General features: G+C 39.0%; 1 protein-coding gene across 2 annotated transcripts in view; it reads right to left on the reverse strand.

Moving 5' to 3' along the window:
- The window catches only part of PIK3C2A (phosphatidylinositol-4-phosphate 3-kinase catalytic subunit type 2 alpha), a 125,979-nt gene extending 103,660 nt beyond the window's left edge, over positions 1–22,319 (reverse strand). For both annotated transcript variants that reach the window (XM_047877140.1, XM_047877139.1), the window contains exon 1: positions 22,207–22,319. The gene's annotated coding sequence lies outside the window, so the exon portion shown is untranslated. The remainder of the gene's footprint in view (positions 1–22,206) is intronic.
- Between the last annotated feature and the right edge of the window lie 1,345 nt (positions 22,320–23,664).

Below are 23,664 nucleotides of genomic sequence, written 5' to 3' on the forward strand. Positions count from 1 at the left end.
TCTCCCTCTCTCTCTGCCCCTCCCCCACTCATGCTCCATGTCTCTCTCTCTCTCTCTCTTTCTGTCAAAAATAAATAAACATTAAAAAAAAAATTATAATTTGTATGTCTATCCAACAGACTAGAATAAGCTTAAGTGCAGAGACCTACTTTGTTTTCCTTTTCTTCTGCCCCACAACATTTAAAACCACCCTGCTTAATAAATACAGAGTTTAATTTAATGACCACATATTTTAAAGAATGGAATAAGAGCTATCAGTTTTGAAGATGAGATTTTGGATGGCACATGACTGGATATATGGTGGGAGAAATAAATCAAGTTTAACTGCCTATTATTGAACACCAAAACACAGTCCATTTTTCACAAAATCGAATGGATTAGAATATTTTGCAAAGAGAAAACGATACTGACTTGCAATTCATTTTCCACAAGCAAATGCCTATTTATTTAAGTACTTTCCTAGCTACCATATTTGGTAATGATAGGACATTGTTCTGAAAGAGGAAATCTGGATTTTTTAAGTGAGTTTGAGATACAGTTTATTCAACAGAAAACACACTTACTCCAAATATTTTAAATTAATGTTACCTCTTATTTACTAACAAAGGTATAAAATAAATAGCTTGAAAAATATTTTAACAGTAAATGTGGTATTTTTCATATCAATTCATTTACTTGCTCTATCCCTAGTATCAACCCAAAGCAGCACATGCTAAACTAAATTCAAGTCTAAGCATTAAAAGTGAACTGTTAACAGCTGAATTACCATATTTTAGCTTTCCAAAAAATTATCATGCATGTATACTCAAATGGTAATAAAGGATTTGAAAGACTGTCCAAAAGTAACCCAGTGCTTCAGCTATTTTTCTGAGGCTGCTACACTGACATGCTCCATTAATTTTTTAAAATCAAAACTTCATTTGATGACAAACATTTATCAGGAAACAACTTTTGCACATGCTAATTCAAAATACAAACTTTAATGCTAATGTTCTCCTAATTCAAGCTGGAAAAGACAATATAACTAGTTTTTGAATGATGATTGTATACCATCTGCCAAAAATTTTCCAACATAGAGTAATCCAGTGATGATCACAAGGCTGTAGCTACTTTAAATTGTTCAAAAGAGGGCAATTAAACTATTCAGTTAAACTTTGGGATACCATTTGCAGATCCAAAAGAATTAATTTAAAAGCTCTTGGCTTCTTCTGTGGTAGACATTCATTTACAATTTAAATTTAAATCTCAGAAAAAAATAAAACCAGTCCTCCTACCCATCTAAATGCTTTCTGATCTTAAAATTCAAGATACATAAGAAAACAGAGAAACAATGATTTGAGTTCAACCATGCAAATATTTCTCCACTAAAATGAAAGTGAATCTCAAAGAAAAATAAATTATGGTACCCAACTGAATACTGTGCTACCATTAAAAATAATAATGTCAACACTGCAATAACCATGGAAAATATTTGTTAAAACTGTGGCAAGTATCTACATATCTATACATACCTACAGATAGAAATATGTAGATACTTGCTGCCAAACACTGCTAAAAGCAATATATTAACTAATTTAATCCTCACAAATTATATTAAGTAGCTACTATTATCCCTACATACAAATGAAAAACTTTCATACAAATTATATAATCTGCCCAAGTTCACAGTAGCTAGCAAGTGATGAGATCAGGACTCAAATCCAGGCAGTGCTAATTCACTACAATATATTTTTATGTTAATAGTTATCTGAAATAAGTGTCTAAACATACCTTATCTATTATAAATACCAACTTCTTCCTCAAGGCTATGGTTATTTCTCTCTGCATTAATAAATAGATTTTACTGTTTTGTTTAATTCTATCATGAAGTGATTAATACTGCTATTTAATAATGTGCCATTTGGGGCGCCTGGGTGGCGCAGTCGGTTAAGCGTCCGACTTCAGCCAGGTCACGATCTCGCGGTCCGTGAGTTCGAGCCCCGCGTCGGGCTCTGGGCTGATGGCTCGGAGCCTGGAGCCTGTTTCCGATTCTGTGTCTCCCTCTCTCTCTGCCCCTCCCCCGTTCATGCTCTGTCTATCTCTGTCCCAAAAATAAATAAACGTTGAAAAAAAAAATTTAAAAAAAAAAAAATAAATAATGTGCCATTTTATTAATTTATTCTCACCACATGACTAGCAAACTTATTTCACTGAGGTTATGAATTCACTCTCACACTTCTACTGTAGTTGTTGAATGAATGCCTCAAAGACTGGGAAACGTAAGACACCATTGTCTTTATCAAAAAGAAGCTCAAATTCTGCAACAAACAAAAAACCAGACTAAAAGGGCTTTTTTTTTTTTTTTAAAGTTTATTTATTTTTGAGTGGGGGGAGCTGGGTGGGGGCAAACAGAAACAAAGACACAGCATCGGAAGCAGGCTCCAGGCTCTGAGCTGTCAGCACAGAGCCTGACACAGGGCCCGAACTCATGAACCACAAGACCATGACCTGAGCTGAAGTTGGACGCTTAACCGACTGAGCCACCCAGGTGCCCCTAAAAGGGCTTATTTATTAATAATTCAACTAAAACTGAAAAATCACATGGCTGAGTTCAGAATAAACAAGCGGTGGCAGAAAAAATTATTTTGGAAACTGGGAGTAGGAGATGCCAACAGAAAACTAAAAATAGAAGAGGAGGGGTGCTTGACTGGCTCAGTCGGTGGAGCATACAACTAACTCTTGATCTCAGGATTGTTAGTTCAAGTCCCACATTGGGTGTAGAGATTACTTAAAAAAGTAAAAATCTTAAATAAAATTAAAAAAAAAATAAAAATAGGAGAGGAGCTTCATCTCTTCTAAAAGGAAAAACCCCAGTAGACAAGATAACATTCTCCTATCTCTGTGATTCACGAAGGGAAAAAATTAATCTAACAAAAATAACCAAGCACTTTGGTATTAGGCACTATACAACTTTGTTAAAAAGAGAAAATGTAGAAATGTCCAGGTGTTGGGTGAGATTAGGGTAGAGCAGGACAGCACTATTCCACAGGAGTGGAATGCAAGCCACATACTGAATTAAAAATTTTTTACAACTACATTAATGAAAAGAAACAGATGAAATTATTAATAATATATTTAATCCAATTATCCAAAATACTGTCATTTCAATAAGTAACCAATTATAAACATATGAATGGGACATTTTACAATCTTTTCTCATACTAAGTCTTCAAAATGTGGTATATATTTTATTTCAGATTACACATTTCAACTTAGACTAGCCATATTTCAAGTGCTCAAAAGCCAAAGGTGGCTATTGGACAACTTAAGGCTACAATTTATAAGGAAAGGAACAAAAAGCAAGGTGAACAAGCATCACTAATTTCTGGATAAGAAAAAATTTACCTTCCCAAAAGTCATCCCTTCCCTCAAGTCAATAAAATATCTCCAATGCCTATTACTTAATTTTCAGGGGAAGAAAAATTTTAAGTCCTATAGATAACATACAGCCTTTTCATTAAGGTCTATCTTATCATTTTTGGTAAATTTTGTATTTTTAAAGTATATAATTTCTAATAGTTCTACAATTAGCAAATTGTTAACAATTCATAGATAAATGTGTTTACAATCAACCAAATAGGATTACAAAATTACAAAAAGATTAACTATTTAACTGTTTAAAAAAAAGAATCAAAACCAAAATAACTCGCGGAATTCCTAGTTAACCTCAGCAAAAAGAAGGCCACCCTAACAGGATTTAAAGCCATGAGAATATTTAAATACATATTCATGGATGGTTCAGTAGGTTAAGCTTATGGCTCCTTATTTTAGCTCAGGCCATGATCTCACAGTTAATGACTTCTTGGGGCACCTGGGTGACTCAGTAGGTTAAGCTTCTGGCTCTTGATTTTGGCTCAGGTCATGACCTCACAGAGTTCATGAGATCAAGCCTCTCGGTGGGCTCTACACTGACAGCCACAGCCTGCTTGGGATTCTCTTTCCTCTCTCATGCAGAAGTGTGTTCTCTCTCTCTCTCTCTCAAAATAAATAAATAAATAAATATGTTAAACAAAAATAAGGGCGCCTGGGGGACTCGGTTAAGCATCCACCTCTTGATATCGGCTCAGGTCATGAAAGGAGATCAGCCCCACATCTGCACTGTCAGCACAGGGCCTGCTTGGGATTCTCTTGCTCTTGCTCTCTATCTCTCTGTCCTTCTGTCCCTCTCCCCTGCTTGCGCTCTAAAATAAAACAATAATTTTTGACAAGGTGATTCTAAAATTTATTCAGTAACCAAAAGGGCCAAAATAGCCAAAAACCTCTTGAAAAAGAACAAGGTGTGAGGATTTGCTCTACCCAATAAAGATTAATTATAAAGCTAATTTTATTTAAGATAGTATGGTATTTATGCAGGAAGAGATAAATTTAATAAAGAACAGGCTAAGAGGTCAAAAACAGAAACACAACTACAAAGACACCCGATTTAACACAAGTAGCATATCAGAGCACAGGGAAAGAACTGTCTTTTTAATAAATTAAGCCAGAACAAATGGAGGGGAAATGAAATGGGACTCCTACTTCACTCCTTAAGCAAAATTCAACTGGAGACAAACCAAACGTCTGTGAAAGGAAGAACTATAAAGCTTTAGAATCAGAGAATGGAAAAATTTCTTAAACAAGACAGAAAGCACTAACCGTAAGAGAAAAATAATTTGACTATAGTAAAATCCAGAACTTTTATCAAAAGACACCAAAGAGAATGATAAAAACAAGCCACAAAAAAGGAGATATTTTTAATATATAACCAAAGGACTCAAAGCCTAGATAAGTAACTTCAACAAATTAAAAAGAAAGATAAATCATAAGAACCTCCAAAGAACATTGCCCACAATAGTCCCAAATAGGAACTAACCTGGAAGTGGTAATTAACTCAACCTTCAGTTCCTCTCTCATCTCCAGAGGTCAGGGGATAAGGCTAAAAGTTCTAGTCCTCTAAAATGCCTCAGTCTTGGGGCGCCTGGGTGGCGCAGTCGGTTAAGCGTCCGACTTCAGCCAGGTCACAATCTCGCGGTCCGTGAGTTCGAGCCCCGCGTCGGGCTCTGGGCTGATGGCTCAGAGCCTGGAGCCTGTTTCCGATTCTGTGTCTCCCTCTCTCTCTGCCCCTCCCCCATTCATGCTCTGTCTCTCTCTGTCCCAAAAATAAATAAACGTTGAAAAAAAAATTAAAAAAAAAATAAAATAAAATGCCTCAGTCTTTCTGGTGACCAGCCCCACCCTGAAACTATGTAGGGATCCCAGACACTATTTATCTCATCAGCATACAAAAGAAAAAAAAGAGATTCCAAGGTCTTTAGGAGTTACATGACAAGAACCAAGCACAAAGACCTAATATTTTTCATTATATCACAGTTCATGCAATGGAATTCTATACACTAATGCCAATGAACTAGCGCTATAAGAAAAAAATGAATAAAACTTAGAAACATGATAAGCAAAGACAGACACAAAAACACATACAATGATTCCATTTATATAAAGTTCAAAAACATGAGAAACTATATTGTTTAAGAATGCTTACATAACGGTAAAACCAAGAAAAGGAAAGGATTCTCAAAGTTAGGACAGTGGTTACTCAAAGAAGGGATGACCAAGGATAAGTACACTGGGGACTTTTGGAACATAAGCAATGTTCTAGTTCATAACTTAGACAGTGGTTACACATAGAAGGGATGGCCAAGGATAAGTACACTGGGGACTTTAGGAACATAAGCAATGTTCTAGTTCATAACCTATCGACTAGTTACACAAGTGTTTGTTTTACAAGTATTTGTTAGATAATCATATATGCTTTATGCACTTAAAATTATTTGTTAATCATAGATGATAAATTTATTCACTGTTCTGTGGGTTACTTCATAATAAAAAAGAATCTACTCCCTACATATTTTAAATTTGAGTATTTAAAATATTTTCATATCTATATTATACATGGTATGTGAAAACACCACCTACAATAGCATGTGGGGTTTTTTTTAACTCACATGTGGCAAACTATATGAATACAAAAGCTCAATTTTTTAGTAATGGCATAAAAAATACAAATAAGAACAATACTTTTCATTTTTTAATGTATAGGCTAAAATAAGGACCCTGCCCTTATATATTAAGGGATATGGGAAAAGGGTAAAACTGCAAAAGAAAACAAAACAAATTATGGTTTCTCAAATTTTCACTATCTGTGAATCATTTAATGGAATCGCATATAACATGATTTATGTAAAAAAATTCAGTCTTTAAAAATACAAAACATTTAAAAATAGAAAGATATTCCTATCAGTGAGAGATAATTGCACACTCACCACTGTATGTTATATCCAACAAATTTATTTATTTGAACTGAATTAGAAAATCCTAATTCAATTATAGCTTGACAGGAAGGCAGCAATGTTTGGTGGTAATTCTATCAGATAGTTATGGATATATACATAAAATCTTGTGGATTACTGAAACAGCTCCCCAGTCTGTTTCTGCCACCACTCCACCCTCCACCTTCAGACTACTCTCAACACAGCAGCCAGAGAGATACTGAAAAACTTCGATCTTCTTACCTTTCCACTCAGAGCTTTCAATAACTCCTATCTCACTCAGAAAAGCAGTAAAATCTTTACAACAGTCCACCAGGCACTCTAATATCTGGTCCGCCTATTACTTTTCCCCTATAACTCTCTTGTCTGAGACTGTCCAAGTGGCCTCCTTGTTGTTCCTCAAATACATTATACATCTCATTCAGAGTCTTTGCTCTTCAGTTCCCTCTGGACTGCTCTTCCCCTGGAGAGCTGAGTGGCATACTCTCTCACCTTCAAGTCTTCATTAAGAAGGTAACATTTGAGTAAAGTTCTCCCTGATAATGTAGTTAAATCTGCAACTTTCTCTAACCCCATTGCCTATGCACTTTACTTTCTCCTTAGCATTTAAGTACCATCCAATGTACTATAGATTTTACTTGTGTGTTTCATGGTCTTTCCCCTCTAGCCTATAAATTTCATGAAGCTGGGATTTACCTCTTAGGCTCACTCCTATATCTCTAGCACCCAGAACAATCCTAGAACAAGCAAGCTTTCATTCAAATGTTTGTTAAACAAATAAATGAAATTAAATCTAATATGGACCAGATTAGGAAGCAATTCTTTTTTTTTTTTTTTTTTTAACATTTATTTATTTTTGAGACAGAGAGGGACAGAGCATGAACGGGGGAGGGTCAGAGAGAGAGGGAGACACAGAATCTGAAACAGGCTCCAGGCTCCGAGCTGTCAGCACAGAGCCTGATGCGGGGCTCGAACTCATGGACCGTGAGATCATGACCTGAGCCGAAGTCGGTCGCCCAACCGACTGAGCCACCCAGGCGCCCCAGGAAGCAATTCTTCATTGTAGAGTGACTTGGGTACTCTGTAAGATACTTAAAAGTACATACAAATATCCTACTCAAAATGAGTATTTGAACCCAAGAGATACCAGATTTGTAATCCATTCTTGTTGCACTCATTTTCATTTAAAGTATATGGAAGTCATCTTAAATGTGTCAAATTATAAACCATTAATTTCTTTCTCTGAGGGAATAAAACTATGTGTTACTCTCAGAATTGTTCCTCAGAACCACATGGTCGTTTTTAGTCAGACCAAAACACATTACTATTTTGAAGTACTTGTGGAAAATATAGTTCATGTCTGCTTGTTGATTAGAAATATGGGCCTTGGTGGGAATGCAAGCTGGTGCAGCCACTCTGGGGAAATAGTATGGAGGTTCCTCAAAAAATTAAAAATAGAACTACCCTATGACCCAGCAACCGCACTACTAGGCATTTATCCAAAGGATACAGGTGTGCTGTTTCGAAGGGACACATGCACCCCCATGTTTATAGCAGCACTATCAACAATAGCCAAAGTATGGAAAGAGCCCAAATGTCCATCAATGGACGAATGGATAAAGAAGATGTGGTATATATATATATATATATATGTACACACACACACACACACACACACACACACACACACAATGGAGTATTACTTGGCAATCAAAAAGAATGAAATCTTGCCATTTGCAACTACATGGATGGAACTGGAGGGCATTATGCTAAGTGAAATTAGAGAAAGACAAAAATCATATGACTTCAGTCATATGAGGACTTTAAGAGACAAAACAGATGAACCTAAGGGAAGGGAAACAAAAATAATATAAAAACAAGGAGGGGGACAAAACAGAAGAGACTCCTAAATATGGAGAACAAACTGAGGGTTACTGGAGGGGTTCTGGGAGGGGGGGATGGGCTAAATGGGTAAGGGGCACTGAGGAATCTACTCCTGAAATCATTGTTGCACTATATGCTAACTAATTTGGATGTAAATTAAAAAAAAAAAACATAAAACAAGTTAAAAAAAAATACAGGCCTTGGGCTCAACAGAATAATTTCGCTGGAGATGAATCTTGAGGCATTAATTACCTATATAAAACTGAAGATCTGAAGTCATGAAAGTAGAGATTACCCTGGGAGAATGTGTAAAGTGAAGAAAGAAAAGACAAGGAGGAAATCATAAGGGCCTCTAATACTTAAGCAGGAAACAAAAGGTCAGAGGAAAATAACAGGTGTGAAGACTGGTTATCAGAGAAACAAAGGAATTCAGTGTCCTAAGAAGTATGTGGTGAGTAATGTCAAAAACTCCAGAGAGGTGACACAAGATAAGGGCTGAAAAAGAAAAACACTTTAAATCTAAAAGCTCATTTGTAATTATTTTAATAAGTTTTATTGACATAATTAACATATAAAATTCACCCATTTAAAGCATATGTCAATTGTGTTTATATAATTGGAACTACGCAACCACTGCCACTACCAAATTGCAGAACATTTTTGTCACCCCCAAAGAAACCCTTTATCCATTAGCAGTCACTCCTCATTTCCCCTTTCCATTAGAGATTTTTCAGAGAACACTTCAGAGAAGTTGAAAACTGAAAAAGTAAAGAATTACAAGTAACAAAGGTCTATTATTCTTTCAATTCTTTGACAGCAAAGGGAACTAGGAGAGACAGGAGGAGATATCAGGAATGGCTGTTTAAAATGGTTAAGGCCTTCAACATATGGTAGGTGAAAGACAAGACTTCAGGGGACAAAGAGTAAAAGGCACAGAAGACAAGAGATACACACTAGCTTACATACTGAGTATAGTTGAATATGAATCAGAAGCATAGATTAAGGGTCTGACTTGAAAAGAAGAGACATCAGTCAATAAAAACGGAAGACTGGGGAGGGCCAATGGTGGAAAGCAGATTTTTACTATCTAAACTTGATAGAGTTCGGGGTGCCTGGGTGGCTCAGTCTAAGGTTAGGCATCCAACTTCAGCTCAGGTCTTGATCTCACAGTTTGTGACTTCAAGCCTCACGTCCGGCTCTATGCTGACAGCTTGGAGCCTGGAGCCTGCTTCGGATTCAATGTCTCCCCTTCTCTCTGCCCCTCCCATGCTCATGCTCTGTCTCTCTCGGTTTCTCAATAGTAAATAAACATTAAAAAAAAGTTTTTTTAAATAAATAAACTTGGCAGAGTTTTAAATATTTCATCATTTGTAAGCTTTATTATTTATTTTTTTTAAATATGAAATTTATTGTCAAATTGGTTTCCATACAACACCCAGTGCTCATCACAACAGGTGCCCTCTTCAGTGCCCATCACCCACTTTCCCCTCCCTCCCACCCCTCATCAACCCTCAGTTTATTCTCAGTTTTTAAGAGTCTCTTATGGTTTGGCTCCCTCCCTCTCTAACTTTTTTTTTTTCCTTCCCCTCCCCTATGGTCTTCTGTTAAGTTTCTCAGGATCCACATATGAGTGAAAACATATGGTGTCTGGTTTTCTCTGCCTGACTTATTTCACTTAGCATAACACTCTCTAGTTCCATCCACATTGCTACAAAAGGCCATATTTCATTCTTTCTCCTTGCCAAGTAGTATTCCATTGTGTACATAAACCACAATTTCTTTACCCACTCATCAGTTGGTGGACATTTAGGCTCTTTCCCTAATTTGGCTATTGTTGAGAGTGCTGCTATAAACATTGGGGTACAAGTGCCCCTATGCATCAATACTCCTGTATCCCTTGGGTAAATTCCTAGCAGTGCTATTGCTGGTCATAGGGTAGGTCTATTTTTAATTTTTTGAGGAACCTCCACACTGTTTTCCAGAGTGGCTGCACCGGTTTGCATTCCCATAGGCTTTACTATTCTAAAACAAAGGTAATGAATATGAAACAAAGGGATTTTCCTGTTATTAGGATATACAAAGTGACAAGAGACTGTCTCACTTCAACAATGAAAAGCAAGGTAAAAAAGCTAAAAAAAAGAAAATACTTTTAAGAGACATCAGAGAGCAGAACACACACACAAAAACTCTAATGAATTAAATTCCAGAAAGTGATAAACCTCTCATGAAGAGGCCGGTCCACTGTTACTCAAATCCCTGGCACAGAAGAGCAGGAAGAATGCATTGTAGACAGGGATGAGAAACTCATTAGACTTTTAACAAACACTTTCAATAGCCACGTGTAGGCTACCATGACAGATTAGAATTCTGAGGCATGGCAGAGGTAAGTCTGAATGGTCTAAAGCCCTAAGAATTACAAGGAGTCCCAGGCATGGAACAAGTCTGTACCTACCCATCAACTCTTTCCCTTGGGTCTTCATTAAATGCATAGGTAGCACACTGAAACCTGGGACAGGGCAGAAGAGCTAAGGGATCCCCCTTAAAGTATGTGGGCCTCCCTGAAGTATAAGGCAGCCACCATCCAAAGGAGGGCTGGGCAGGTGAACAGGGAGAAATCCACCTGAGGCACTCCAAGTTTTCGGCTACCCAATGGCTGGGGATGGGGCAGAAGAGCTGAGAAAAAGCCCTCCAAAGCATTCCAGGCCTTTATGTAAGACAGGTGCCCTCCAGAGAGGCTGGAGTAAGGGCAGCAAGGCAGAGAGATCTCCTGAGACACCAAAAACTAAGAAAGAACAAAGTAGAGAACAAAGAGACTTCCTGACAACCTAAAAAGCTAGCAGCTAGGCTGAAAAAAATCTTTGGAATCGAGTCAATGTTCAGATCCTAAATCCTTCTAAAGAGAAAGCCATTATTGCTCCCCAAGGTACTTCAACCCAATAGTGAACTGAATCAAATTAAAGTTGAAATAAAGCACAGACCCATCTTACTTAAAAATCAGACTTTCTCAATTTAGTGGCCTGACAGAATAAGGGGCATTTAAGTTGTCTAATATATAATCAAAGATTAGGAGACAAAGATGAAAATGTGATCCATTGTCAAGGAAACAGTCAAAATAAACAGACACAGAGATCGCCCAAATGTTGGAATTATCAAACAGAAACTCTACAATAGTTAGGATGAGGGGTGCCTGGGTGGCTCAGTCGGTTAAGTGTCCAACTCTTGATCTTGGCTCATGTCATGATCTCATGGTTTCTGAGTTTGAGCCCCACACTGGGCTCTGTGCTGACAGTGCAGAACCTGCTTGGGATTCTCTCTCTCCCCTTTCTCTCTCTGTCCCTACCCAGCTTGTGCGCTCTCTCGCTCTCTCTCTCTCTCTCTCTCTCTCTCTCTCAAAATAAATAAACATAAAAAAATTAAAATAATTAGGATGCAGACGCTAAATGATCTAGCAGAAAAAGGAGATGCATATACGGGGTGATGGCGGTTTCAGCAGAATGATACAAATTACAAAAAAGAATCAAATACGAGAAAAATATATCAGAAATGAAGAATTAATTAATGGACTGAACAGCATTAGAAAAGATGGTTAAACTTGAAGACAAATCAGAAGAAAACATCCAGAGAAAAAAAATAGGGGAGAGAGGTAAAATACCATGCCTGTAGGACAATTTCAAATGGTCTAACATTTATGGGACTTGGAGTCCCAAGAGAAGATAGAAGAGCATGAAACAGAACAAATATTTGAAGAGAAAATAGCCAAGAACTTTCTGCAAATGAAGAAAGACCTCAACCAAGCAAACCTAAGAAGTTTATTGAAGCCCAAGTGAGATAAAAATACACTACAGGGGTCCCTGGGTGGCTCAGTAGGTTAAGTGTCTGACTCTTGATCTTGGCTCAGGCCATGATCTCACAGTTCATGAGAGACAGCACAGAGCCTGCTTAGGATTCTCTCTCTCCCTCTCTCTATGTTCCTCCCCCAAGCCCACACACACTCTCAAAATAAACTTTTTTTTAATTTAAATTTAAGTTAATTAACATACAGTGTGGTCTTGGCTTCAGAGATAGAACCCAGTAATTCATCACTTACGTATCCCAGTGTTCATCCTAAAAAGTGCCCTCTTGGGGCGCCTGGGTGGCGCAGTCGGTTGAGCGTCCGACTTCAGCCAGGTCACGATCTCGCGGTCCGGGAGTTCGAGCCCCGCGTCAGGCTCTGGGCTGATGGCTCAGAGCCTGGAGCCTGTTTCCGATTCTGTGTCTCCCTCTCTCTCTGCCCCTCCCCCGTTCATGCTCTGTCTCTCTCTGTCCCAAAAATAAATAAAAACGTTAAAAAAAAAAAAATCTAAAAAGTGCCCTCTTTAATGTCCATCACCCATTTAACCCATCCCCCACCCACCTCCCCTCCAGCAACCCTCAGTTTGTTCTCCATATTTAAGAGGTTTTTTTTTTTTTGAGAAAGAGGGCACAAGTGAGTGAGGGGCAGAGAGAGAGAAGCAGGGCTCAAGCTCACCTGGAATGGGGCTCAAACTTAAGAACCGTGAGATCATGACCTGAGCCGAAGTCAGATGCTTAACCAACTGAGCCACCCAGGTGTCCCCTCCCCACCTCAAAAAAGAGTCTCTTATGGTTTGCTTCCTTCACAGTTTTTATCTTATTTTTCCTTCCCTTCCCCTATGTTAATCTGTTGTGTTTCTCAAATTCCACTAGTGAAATCGTTTGATATTTGTCTGACTTAAAATAAATTTTAAAAAAATATATATACTAGAGAATGAACCTAATGGGATCACAGAGTAATGTAGGTTAAATGACTACCTGGAAAGAAGTGGCTTCAGTTCCTATTAATATTCGCAGAGTTAAAGTCAAATCAATCTAAAATATAGAGTCTATTCCTAAAGAAACCAGGGAGGTTAGGGGCACCTGGGTGGCTCAGTCAGTTAAGCGTCCAGCTTCGGCCCAGGTCATGATCTCACAGTTCGTGAGTTTGAGCCCCACGTCAGGCTCTGTGCTGACAGCTTGCAGCCTGGAGCCTGCTTTGGATTCTGTGTCTCCCTCTCTCTCTGCCACTCCACAGCTCATGCTCGCACTCTGTCTCTGTCAAAAATAAATAAACTTAAAAACAAAACGAAACAAAAACAGGGAGGTTTCTATAAAGACTTGTAGAATTTAAAACTTTTCTCCAAATTTATATATGTTAAATATATACCTATATTTCTTGTTTAGGGTATGACACAAACTTCTTTTTAAACCTAATTTTACTCTATGATTTTTAATGATATTTTCACCTTTCCTTTTTTTTTTTGGTTGAAATCTTTTTTTGATAAAAATTAATAAGCTAAATCGCCAACCTCAATTAGCAAAAATAAAAAATATTCTCTCAAAAAAAATCCTAAAATCTACATCTATTAATATGAACTTTCTATAATTAAACAATATACCTCCATGGAGGAAAACCACTAATATACTCAATTATTAGTGTGATAGGATGCCAAAGGTGTGTAAGAGACATTCATGTGAGCTGATTTACAATGTTAAAAGATTTCTATTGGCTTTGCCGAAAAAAGACCTAAGGAAAACCAAAATGGAAACCAGGAAACCAATTAATATGTAACTGAAACAATCTAGAAAAGAACCAGTAAGGACTTGAACTAGGTTGGCAGCAATGGAAATATTAAGAATGGTTTCATTTAAACTAGCAAACAAAAATGTTAAGTTTAGACAGTAAATGAAATGGGGGAAAAACACAATAACATGACAGAGAATGATTTAATTGGTGGGAAGGGGTATTATTTTTTAACAGTGTAGTGAGGAAAAAGATGAAATTGGAATGGTAACCTGGACATAAGGGGTGAGTCATGGGAAAGCGAAGAGAGAAACCATCCTGAGCTTCACAAGTTTAAAGATGGATGAGCCTAGCAAGCTCCCACACTCTTTAATCTCCATACTACACTTTATAATTATACTTTGCCCAAGTACTATAAGCAATTAATAAAGGGTTTGATTCTCTCATTTTGACAAAAAGCACTACACTGTAGTCTAATAAGCACTAGCAGTCATTATACCACCTTGAGCTCCTAGGAGTAACATTCTACACATAAAAGATTCACAACACAGGGCATTCATCAAGAACAACTATCTGTATCTGCATGTATATATCACTCTTTGGGAGGGGGACATGGAAGGGGGAATACAATTACAGCAAGAGTTTCCTGTTCAAAGACATTTCACTAACAAAGCAGTTTTCAATCTAACTCAAAATCCCAACACTAGTACTGCTTTGTGAAGATAATTACTGAACTTTGGACTACTTTATTGTCCATTCATTTAACATGAATCATTAAATATACTCTGACATTACCCCAATTCCAACAGGACAAATAACAGTAAGCTTTTGTGCTAAATGTTATGGTATATGCCTCCATTTCCAACATAGCTTAAGAAAACATAAAACTGAGTTATAATCAAGAACCCCCAAATAGGGAATAATAATGAAAAACTGACATGAATTTTTCTAGAATATTTCCCCCAAACTCCAACATTACTATAGCTAACAAAACCTTGTCTTCACATGACACCAACTGCATTAAATTTGTAGTGTTTTGTTTTTTTTTTTTTCAATGTTTATTTATTTTTGGGACAGAGAGAGACAGAGCATGAACGGGGGAGGGGCAGAGAGAGAGGGAGACACAGAATCGGAAACAGGCTCCAGGCTCTGAGTCATCAGCCCAGAGCCCAACGCGGGGCTCGAACTCCCAGACCGCGAGATCGTGACCTGGCTGAAGTCGGATGCTTAACCGACTGCGCCACCCAGGCGCCCCAAATTTGTAGTTTTATAGAACAGTGATAACAAAGAGGAGAAAATGTAGTAGCAAGACTTGAGGCTTAATTATCAGACTTATTAACTGTGTAATCTTAACCTAGTTAATCTCCCTTTGTCTTAGTTTTCTTATCTGTAAAAGATAGATCACATCTCAGTATTGTTGGGGTTAAAAAAAATAATATACGTAATGCCTAGTTTATAACAGGCATTTAATAATACATATATGTATTACACAAGTCCAGTTATTGGAACAACCATCACTATATTCATACCACTAAAAAAAAGGCAGCTTATCAGATGAAAAGATGTTCAATAGCATTACTCATTAAAGAAATGCAAATCAAAATCACAATGAGATACCACTGCATACCTACTAGAATGGCTAAATTATTGGAACCCTCATCCTTTGCTGATGGGAATGTAAAATGGTGCAGCCACTTTGGAAAACACTTTGGTGTTTTCTCAATAAATGAAACAGAATCTCCATATGACCCAGCAATTCCACTCCTAGATATATATACCCAAAAGAATTAAAAACAGGATAACTGTACACCAACCCTCACAGCAATATTCACAATAGCTAAAAGGTAGCAACAACCTAACTGCCCATCAAAATATGGGTATACAAAATGTGGTGTTTTACTGAATCTCAAAAGCATTATGCCAAGTGAAAAAAGTCAGACTCAAAAGGCTATATATCCTGGGGTGCATGGCTGGCTCAGTTAGAAGAACATCCAACTCTTGATCTAGTGGTCATGAGTTTGAGCCCCGTGTTGGGCATAGAGACTACTAAAAAAAAAACCAACAACGTTGGGATTGAGGGAGGAATGACTTCCTCTGAGTTGCAGATGACCATTTGTTAAATAAATAAATAAATAGATAAATAAATAAATAAATAAATAAATAAATGGCTGAATATACTGTATTTATAGGACATTCTGGGAAGGCAAAACTAAAAAAATCAGTTATCTAGAGGGTAAGTGAAAGGTACTGATTGATCACAAAGGGGAATAAAAATAGTTTTTGGGGTGATGGAGTGTGGTGGTGGCAGTTATACACCATCACTAACTCATAACTTCTAGAGCTGATACCTAAAACAGATGAAGTAAATTGTATCTCAATAAATCTGATTTTTAAAAAAACCCTAAATAGTGTGTCATACATTTCATTTTTCATTTTTTTTAAGTTTTTTTTAAGTTTTTTTTTTTTAAATGCTTATTTATTTTTGAGAGAGAGAGGGGGGACAGAGCATGAGTGGGGGGAGGAGCAGAGAGAGACAAAGACACAGAATCTAGCAGGCTGCAGGCTCTGAGCTGTCAGCATAGAGCCCGAAGCGGGGCTTGAATCCTACGAGCCATGAGATCATGACCTGAGCTGACATCGGACTCATTTTTCATTTTGTTTTAATGTTCGTGTATTTTTGAGAGAGAAAGAGACGGACACATAGAATCCGAAGCAGGCTCCAGGCTCCAAAGAGGGCCTCAAACTCAGGAACTGTGAGATCATGACCTAGAGGAAGTCAGATGCTTAACTGATTGAGCCACCCAGGCGCCCCCATGTCCTACATTTCAATACAGGCAGAATTCCAGTCCAATAAATGTCATATGAGATCTAGTCAAATAAAACTAGGCTACATTCCCTGGAGCCAAAAAGACCACCTTTTCTCAACTCAGCACTGTAGTCTAAAAAATATATACACACTAAACTAAAAAAAGAGGTCAGAACAGTTATAAATTATGTCATGAACACATATAAAGTAGCTTAATAAAATCAGCTTGATTATGGATACTTACAGCACTATGGTTTTTTATAGGTATAATTAGGTCTCCTTCAGAGCTTATCTTGGGAGGAAATTTAAGCTTCGTGTAATTCCCTAACCTGCAAATAAAACATCTAAAAAATTGTTTTCCTGTTCCCTAATTAGGTACTTTTTCCAAGTGTGTGTATCTCTCCCATCAACATCCACATTCTTTTCACCAAAAGGCAAAGCACCTGCTCGGATTTCCCTTTATTGTGTCCTATTGTCATTTTCCCTACCCTTTTATCTTGAAAGAGGCTTTTGTCTTTGCTTTTCCCTCGCATTCCACCACAGAACTTTTATTTTTAAGTAGGCTCCACACCCAACGTGGGTCTCAAACTCACAACCCCAAGATCAGGAGTCCTGCGCTCTATCATACCGACAGTGGAACTCTTAATGTCTTCCTGCCTCCACTGTTATTTTCTGAAGATAAACTGCCAATTTCTCTTTTATAGGTGGGAAACTACTTTCTAAAAAATAGCCTGTTTCAATCAGGATTTCGCTTTATTGCAAATTTTTTAATTTTCTTATTTTTGAGACAGACAGACAGACAAAGCGTGAGCGGGGGAGGGGCGGAGAGAGGGAGACAGGATCCCAAGCAGGCTCCAAGCTCCAAGCTGTCAGCGCAGAGCCTGATGCAGGACTCGAACTCAACTACAAGATTGTGACCTGAGCCAAAGTTGGCGCTCAACCGACTGAGCCACCCAGGCGCCCTAAATTATTGCAAAAATTTTAACCAAATTTCTGAACACTGCCTATTCTATACCTTTCTCACAAATTTCTTATCAAATCCCTACTCATTTCACAATAGGAACTAGCATTACTCATCTACTCATTTAGAGTCCAACTTCTCTTTCAGTCCCCTTAACCATGTCTTCCACACTACTCAAGCCACAAGTTCATAGCTTGTGTTAAGATTTTCTGAATCATCCAAATAATATAAAAGTTCTGACCACTGGCCTCCAAGTTCTTTATTGTGGATGTTTACTTATTCTCATCTCTTATTTCACCCCTGTCCTGTCCTTATCTTTTCAAATACTTCCTTAAACTTTTATTTTCTCCTAAGTTTTTCTGTGCACTGAAATAATTCTGTCCCTCACACTTCATCACCTTCCTCCTACAGTAACAGTTTAAGTAAGATCTAAACTCTTTACTCAAGGGATACATGGCTGGCTCAGTCGGTAGAGTATGCAACTCTTGATCTCCCCATACCCCTACACCCCACACAGGGGGTAGAGATTACTTAGGAAAAAATAAATAAATACTTGCTGCTAAACCAACAATAATTGCCTTCAAATATATTAAAAGAGTGTTCAAAAATCCCATACACAGCCAGCCAGTGTGGGATAGGGAAGCAAAACAATGGGGCTTGACCCCAACATATCAGAGTTCAAAACCCAGCTCTACCATTCACAAATTGTAATTATAATTCAGCGGTTTAGTCTTCCTAGGCCCAAAATTATTCATCTGTAAAGTGAGGACAATAAACTTATCTTTAAAAAAAAATTCCATCTCAGGGGTGTCTGGGTGGCACACTTGGTTGAGTGTCTGACTTTGGCTCAGGTCATAACCTCACAGTTTGTGAGTTGAGCTCCACACGGGGCTTGCTCCTGTCAGCACAGAGCCCGCCTAGGATCCTCTGTCCCCCACCCCCACCCTTTCTCTGCCCCTCCCAACTCACTTGCACTCTCTCTTTCAAAAATAACATTAAAAAAAGAAATTCCATTTGCTTTTGTACCTAAACAGCTAAATTAAAAATTTTAAGAAACTCAAAAAGTAGTTTAAAGTTATATAAATTTCCTTTTTAACTGCTTAAAATGTGAGTGTGTACTCTCCCTTTGTTTTCTGAATCCATCAGTTCTAAATAGCAAATTGCAGAGAAATGGAAGGATACAACATATACACAAATGCACAAAATAAAGATATCAAAAATGTGACTCCCCCAGAAATAGAGAAAACAAAGTTTCTTCTAGTCCCAACCTTAACCCTATGAACAACCTAAAAGATATCCTATAGCAATATTACTCCAAAGTATGATAATTCCCAACAAGATTCATGTATGAATTCTATAAAAATGATGAGAAATTATAAACTACTGATAATTCATTTCTCATAGGAGTTGGTTTTCCTTTTCAAGCAGGAATCCAAGACAGAACAGAATTTTCAAACTGTATATCTGCATTGTTCAGTCCAGTAGCTACTAACCACAAGCAGCTTGAAATGTGGTGCTTGAAATGTGGCTAGTCCAAAGTGAGATGTGTTTTTTTAAAGGGGGACTTTTTTTAAATTCATTTTTTAATTTTTATTATTATTATTATTTTTTTTATTTTTATTTTTTTAGAGAGCGAGCGAGCACAAGCTGGGGAGAGGGGCAGAGGGAGAGAGAATCTTAAGCCTGACATGGGGCTCGATCCCACGACCCTAGGATCATGACCTGAACCGAAATCAAAAGTTCTACACTCAATCAACCGAGACACTCAGGTGTCCCAAAATGAGATGTGTTTTAAGTGTAAGATGCATACCAGATTTCAAAGACACACACACACACACACAAAGTAAAAAAGTATCTTACATATGTGGCTCTCATTTAGTATTTCTACCGGAGAGCATTAATTTAGATAAAAACTCTCAAATAAAAAAATGGATACCAAAAAATAATTTTTTTAATGGATAACAAAATAAGCAGCTTAATATCTCACTGCTTGGTAGTATCACAGCAAGGTCTAGAACCTGATCACCTTTACCCTAACCTCATTAATAGGAGAAACTCATCCTTTAAGACTCAATTTGAGTATCATCTTCCTCAGATGCACTCCTTTCCCCTCACCAGCCCATATGACCATATCCTTTTTAGTACTTTGGATCCACTACTGCCCTTATAACCATACTATTATCTCTTGTGTCTCATTTTTTTTCTATACCTGGAACCATTGCAGTCCCAGGCATCCTTGCAGGCCCTATGAAAACAAAGTCTTGCAGAGAGTTAATTTTTAGCCCTATTCAGGTACAACAAATCAAATCACATACTATGTAAATGCACAGTATTAAAACAATTCACCTTTATCATTTACCTGTCTTAATTTCTTCTTGGAATATGGAAAATATAATAAAATAGATAATTTATGTTATCAAAGTGAGTAACAAGTTACAAAGCATTTAAAAAAGCGCTTTGCCCTGCTGCTCTGAAAAGTTTGGTCTGATGCTCTGATAAGAACTATGAGCTCTTGGGAAATTCAACACTCTCGTTAGATAGAAGTTCAGTTACCGAATGTGCTTACGAGTGCAAAATGTGCCAGATTAAAGAAAGATTCCTGGACATGTAACTCATGCACAATCTTATTTTAGAACCATTCATGGCAGAAGGGAGAAGCAAAGAATCAGATGCTTATCGGGCTCTCTGCTGTCAGCGCAGAGCCTGCTTCAGATCCTGTCTCCTCTCTCTGCCCCTCACCCACTCGCACGTGCAGCTCTCTCTCAAAAATAAAATATTTTTTGGGGCGCCTGGGTGGCGCAGTCGGTTAAGCGTCCGACTTCAGCCAGGTCACGATCTCGCGGTCCGTGAGTTCGAGCCCCGCGTCGGGCTCTGGGCTGATGGCTCGGAGCCTGGAGCCTGTTTCCGATTCTGTGTCTCCCTCTCTCTCTGCCCCTCCCCCGTTCATGCTCTGTCTCTCTCTGTCCAAAAATAAATAAACGTTGAAAAAAAAAAATTTAAAAAAAAAAAAAATAAAAAATAAAATAAAATATTTTTTAAAATTAAGAAAAAAAAAGAATCAGATGCTTAATATACAGCTAATTGCCTAAAGTTATAGTTTCTAATTCCTAAATGCAAGCATGCCAACTTTTACGTTCCATTTAACAGCAAAACTTGTGAAACCTATGGATGAAAACAGCAAAATACAGCGCTTGCCAAGAAAAACTGCAAGCAACATGCATACAAAACAGATTTTCATAATATGCTTGGTATCTATATAAAGTCACTTTTGAATTAAGTTTGAGTTAAATAACAAAATCTCTCTATTCTCAGTCATAATGCTTTTCAGTACTCAAAAACAGTCTTAATATTAAACAAGCAATTCTCTTCAACTGTATAGACCTCAACTAGAGCACTTCAGTCTAACCTGCCATGTGGAATAAGAGCACTAACACCAAGTATAGGAGAATATGCTGAAAGGAGTCTACTGTGGAGACTTAATCACAAGCCAAGGAGGCAAAGGTACAAAGTCTTTCCTGGTGTCAGTGTCCCTAGACCTCCAAACTGGCTTTCCCCTTACACTAAGTCTTCACCACTCTTCTAATAGCTTTCTTTTTTTCTACATCTCTTCTACTCTGTCACTTACTCCAATACAGTAAACATTTTTCCCAGCAGAGTGTCTGTCTTGACACCCACTTGGAAAGATTTGAGGACCTCTTTAATAGTTAATCTCCTTCAAAGACGAAGACCTCCTTCCTGTCAATTCAACACCCACTGTTCAAAATAAAAATATAATTACAACCTCAACTTCTATCAGGCTGATGAACAGAAGCAACTACCACAGGCTCGCTCTTTCAAGTTATCCCCAGCCTGTCCTCCTCACTTAATTTTCATTTCCCTCCTCAATCCCTGCTCCCCCCCCCCAAAAAAAAAATATTTCCACAAATGGAAATATGTATGGCTTTTTTAAAGCCAAACCATTCAGTGAGGAAAATAAGTATGTGCTTTTTTCTTCAACTATGTATTGTTCCTCTCTCACTCAGGAAGAGTTTAGAAAATATTTTTAATCTGACCGCACTCCCGGAAAGATGTTGCGCTAAATACATACTGAAATAATACTGTTTTCCCGAAGCAAGTGGATTCGCGGGAAAAAGGGAAACGGGAGAGGAAATAAAATCATTATCCCATAAGCTGGAGATGGGACAAGGAGGTGAAGGCGCGGGGGGGGGGGGGGGGAGGAGAGCTACACAGAACTGAGAAGTGCAACACACTTCGCCAGAATCTAACAATTCAACAAGAGAATAGGACCGGCCACTTCGGCTCCTGCCGGGTCCCGAAGGACAAGAGGGCTGTCTCCCTCCCCCCCACCCTTGGGAGAAAACTAACTTCCAGGCGCACCACCTCCCAGCCCCCGCCAAGAGGGGCCTAATGGGGGTGCGGGCCCCTCGCACCTTGGGCGGGACAGTCAGCAACGGCCTGGGTGGAAGCAAGGCCCGGGGGAGGTGAGCCTGGCTGGGGCAACGCCAAGAGTACCAGATGGAGGGTCAAAGGCGGGCACCCGGGGACTGGGGGCCGCCTCAAGAGACCCTCCCTTCCTGGGCCCCCCAGGGCCCCTCACTGCCCTTGAACAGCAGGGTCCCGGATACCGGCCCCCGCCACACCTATCGCTCCTCACCTCACGCTGCCCGAGCCTCTGCCTCCACCACAACCCGAGCCGCGGGAGCAGCCACGGTGCGAGCCATTTCCCTCTCAGCCGCCGCCAAGAGACTCGGCGGACTCCACGGCCAGCCAAGCACAGCACGTCACTTCCGACCAGAGAAGCACCGCCTTCCGCGCCCAGGCTTCTGGTGGATTGGCTGGTGCAGACGGCCTACCTGAGGTAGTGGGCGGGGCTTGGGAGCGTCCCGCGAGGCTAGAACTCAGGGTGTGGGGGTCAGGCTCCGGCTTTCCCGGGGAAATGCCGAGCAGGCTCTGGATACCTCTTCTCGCAACACCAGGCCGGGGACGGGGATGCCTCCTGGAACCCCAGCCGGCCCTCTCTCCGGCCGGGCGTCCGCCAATCACCAAAGTACTCTATTGTTCCCCTGCCCTCTCCGGGGATTCAGCAGTCTCCTCCAACCCGGCTGTGGCTCCCAGATTCGTGGTTTTGGCCCCAGGCCGCTGCGATATTAGTTTGTGACTGGAAGACTGAAAGGAGCAGGCAAGATATAAAATCATGCACTCCAAGCAGTATTTACCGACTCCTCACGGTGGATCAGGTGCTGTGGGGCGTGTAATTAGTAGTCCATCACGTGGATTGTGTAAAGCTCTTTCACATCAGTGTCTCATTTAATCCTCAGCAGCCAGGTATGGAAGATAGTCCAATGATAACTCACAGCCAGACAGACGGCTCTTCACTACATTACCAAATATCTTTAGATGCAATCTCCATAATAATAGCTGCCTCATGAGAATTGAATAAGATTATGCCTGTAGAGTTGAGCCTTCAAATGTCCGATTTAAAAATTATATAACCATGTCAAGCAGATAAGAAAATTGTCCGCGTTTACATATGGTGAAGCTGGGAGCAGGATTCAAACTCGGTTCTGATTCCAATCTGTAGCATTTTACAACAGATTGTCCCTTAAACGGTAAGAGAAGGGGGTGCGATCCTTCCAAAGGCTTACAATCTAATGTGCTAGATAGACTGATTTGGGCTGCAATTTTCAGTTAAAAAAAAAAATTTTTTTTTAATATGAGAAGGCTGTAAGTAGAAACTTAGCTCCAACAAATAATGGGAAAGAAAAGTTTTCTTTCTTTCTTTCTTTTTTTTATTTTGTAGGATGGATGTGAAGTGGATGAAGCCCTCTAATCACTGTAATAAACCTGCCTACACCTCCCAAGAAATGCGGAGACTGGATAGAGTTGCTATGCTATGGAGAAGTCTAGAAACAACTGTATTCTTTGTGGCTATGGCTACCAACTCCTACTCTTAGCTTTCCATCTCTTCCACCCCTCCCCCAACCCAACTTCCAGGCAGACTTTACACACCCTAGAAGAATGTCCCTTAGGAATCTGTTTAGTTCCACAGCATTGTTCTGCTTTATCTTCTCATCAAAGGAGGAATTTCTAGAATTGGCAGCTCTTTCACAAG

This window comes from Prionailurus viverrinus, chromosome D1 (genome assembly GCF_022837055.1).
Source record: "Prionailurus viverrinus isolate Anna chromosome D1, UM_Priviv_1.0, whole genome shotgun sequence".
Classification (NCBI taxonomy): Eukaryota; Metazoa; Chordata; class Mammalia; order Carnivora; family Felidae; genus Prionailurus; species Prionailurus viverrinus.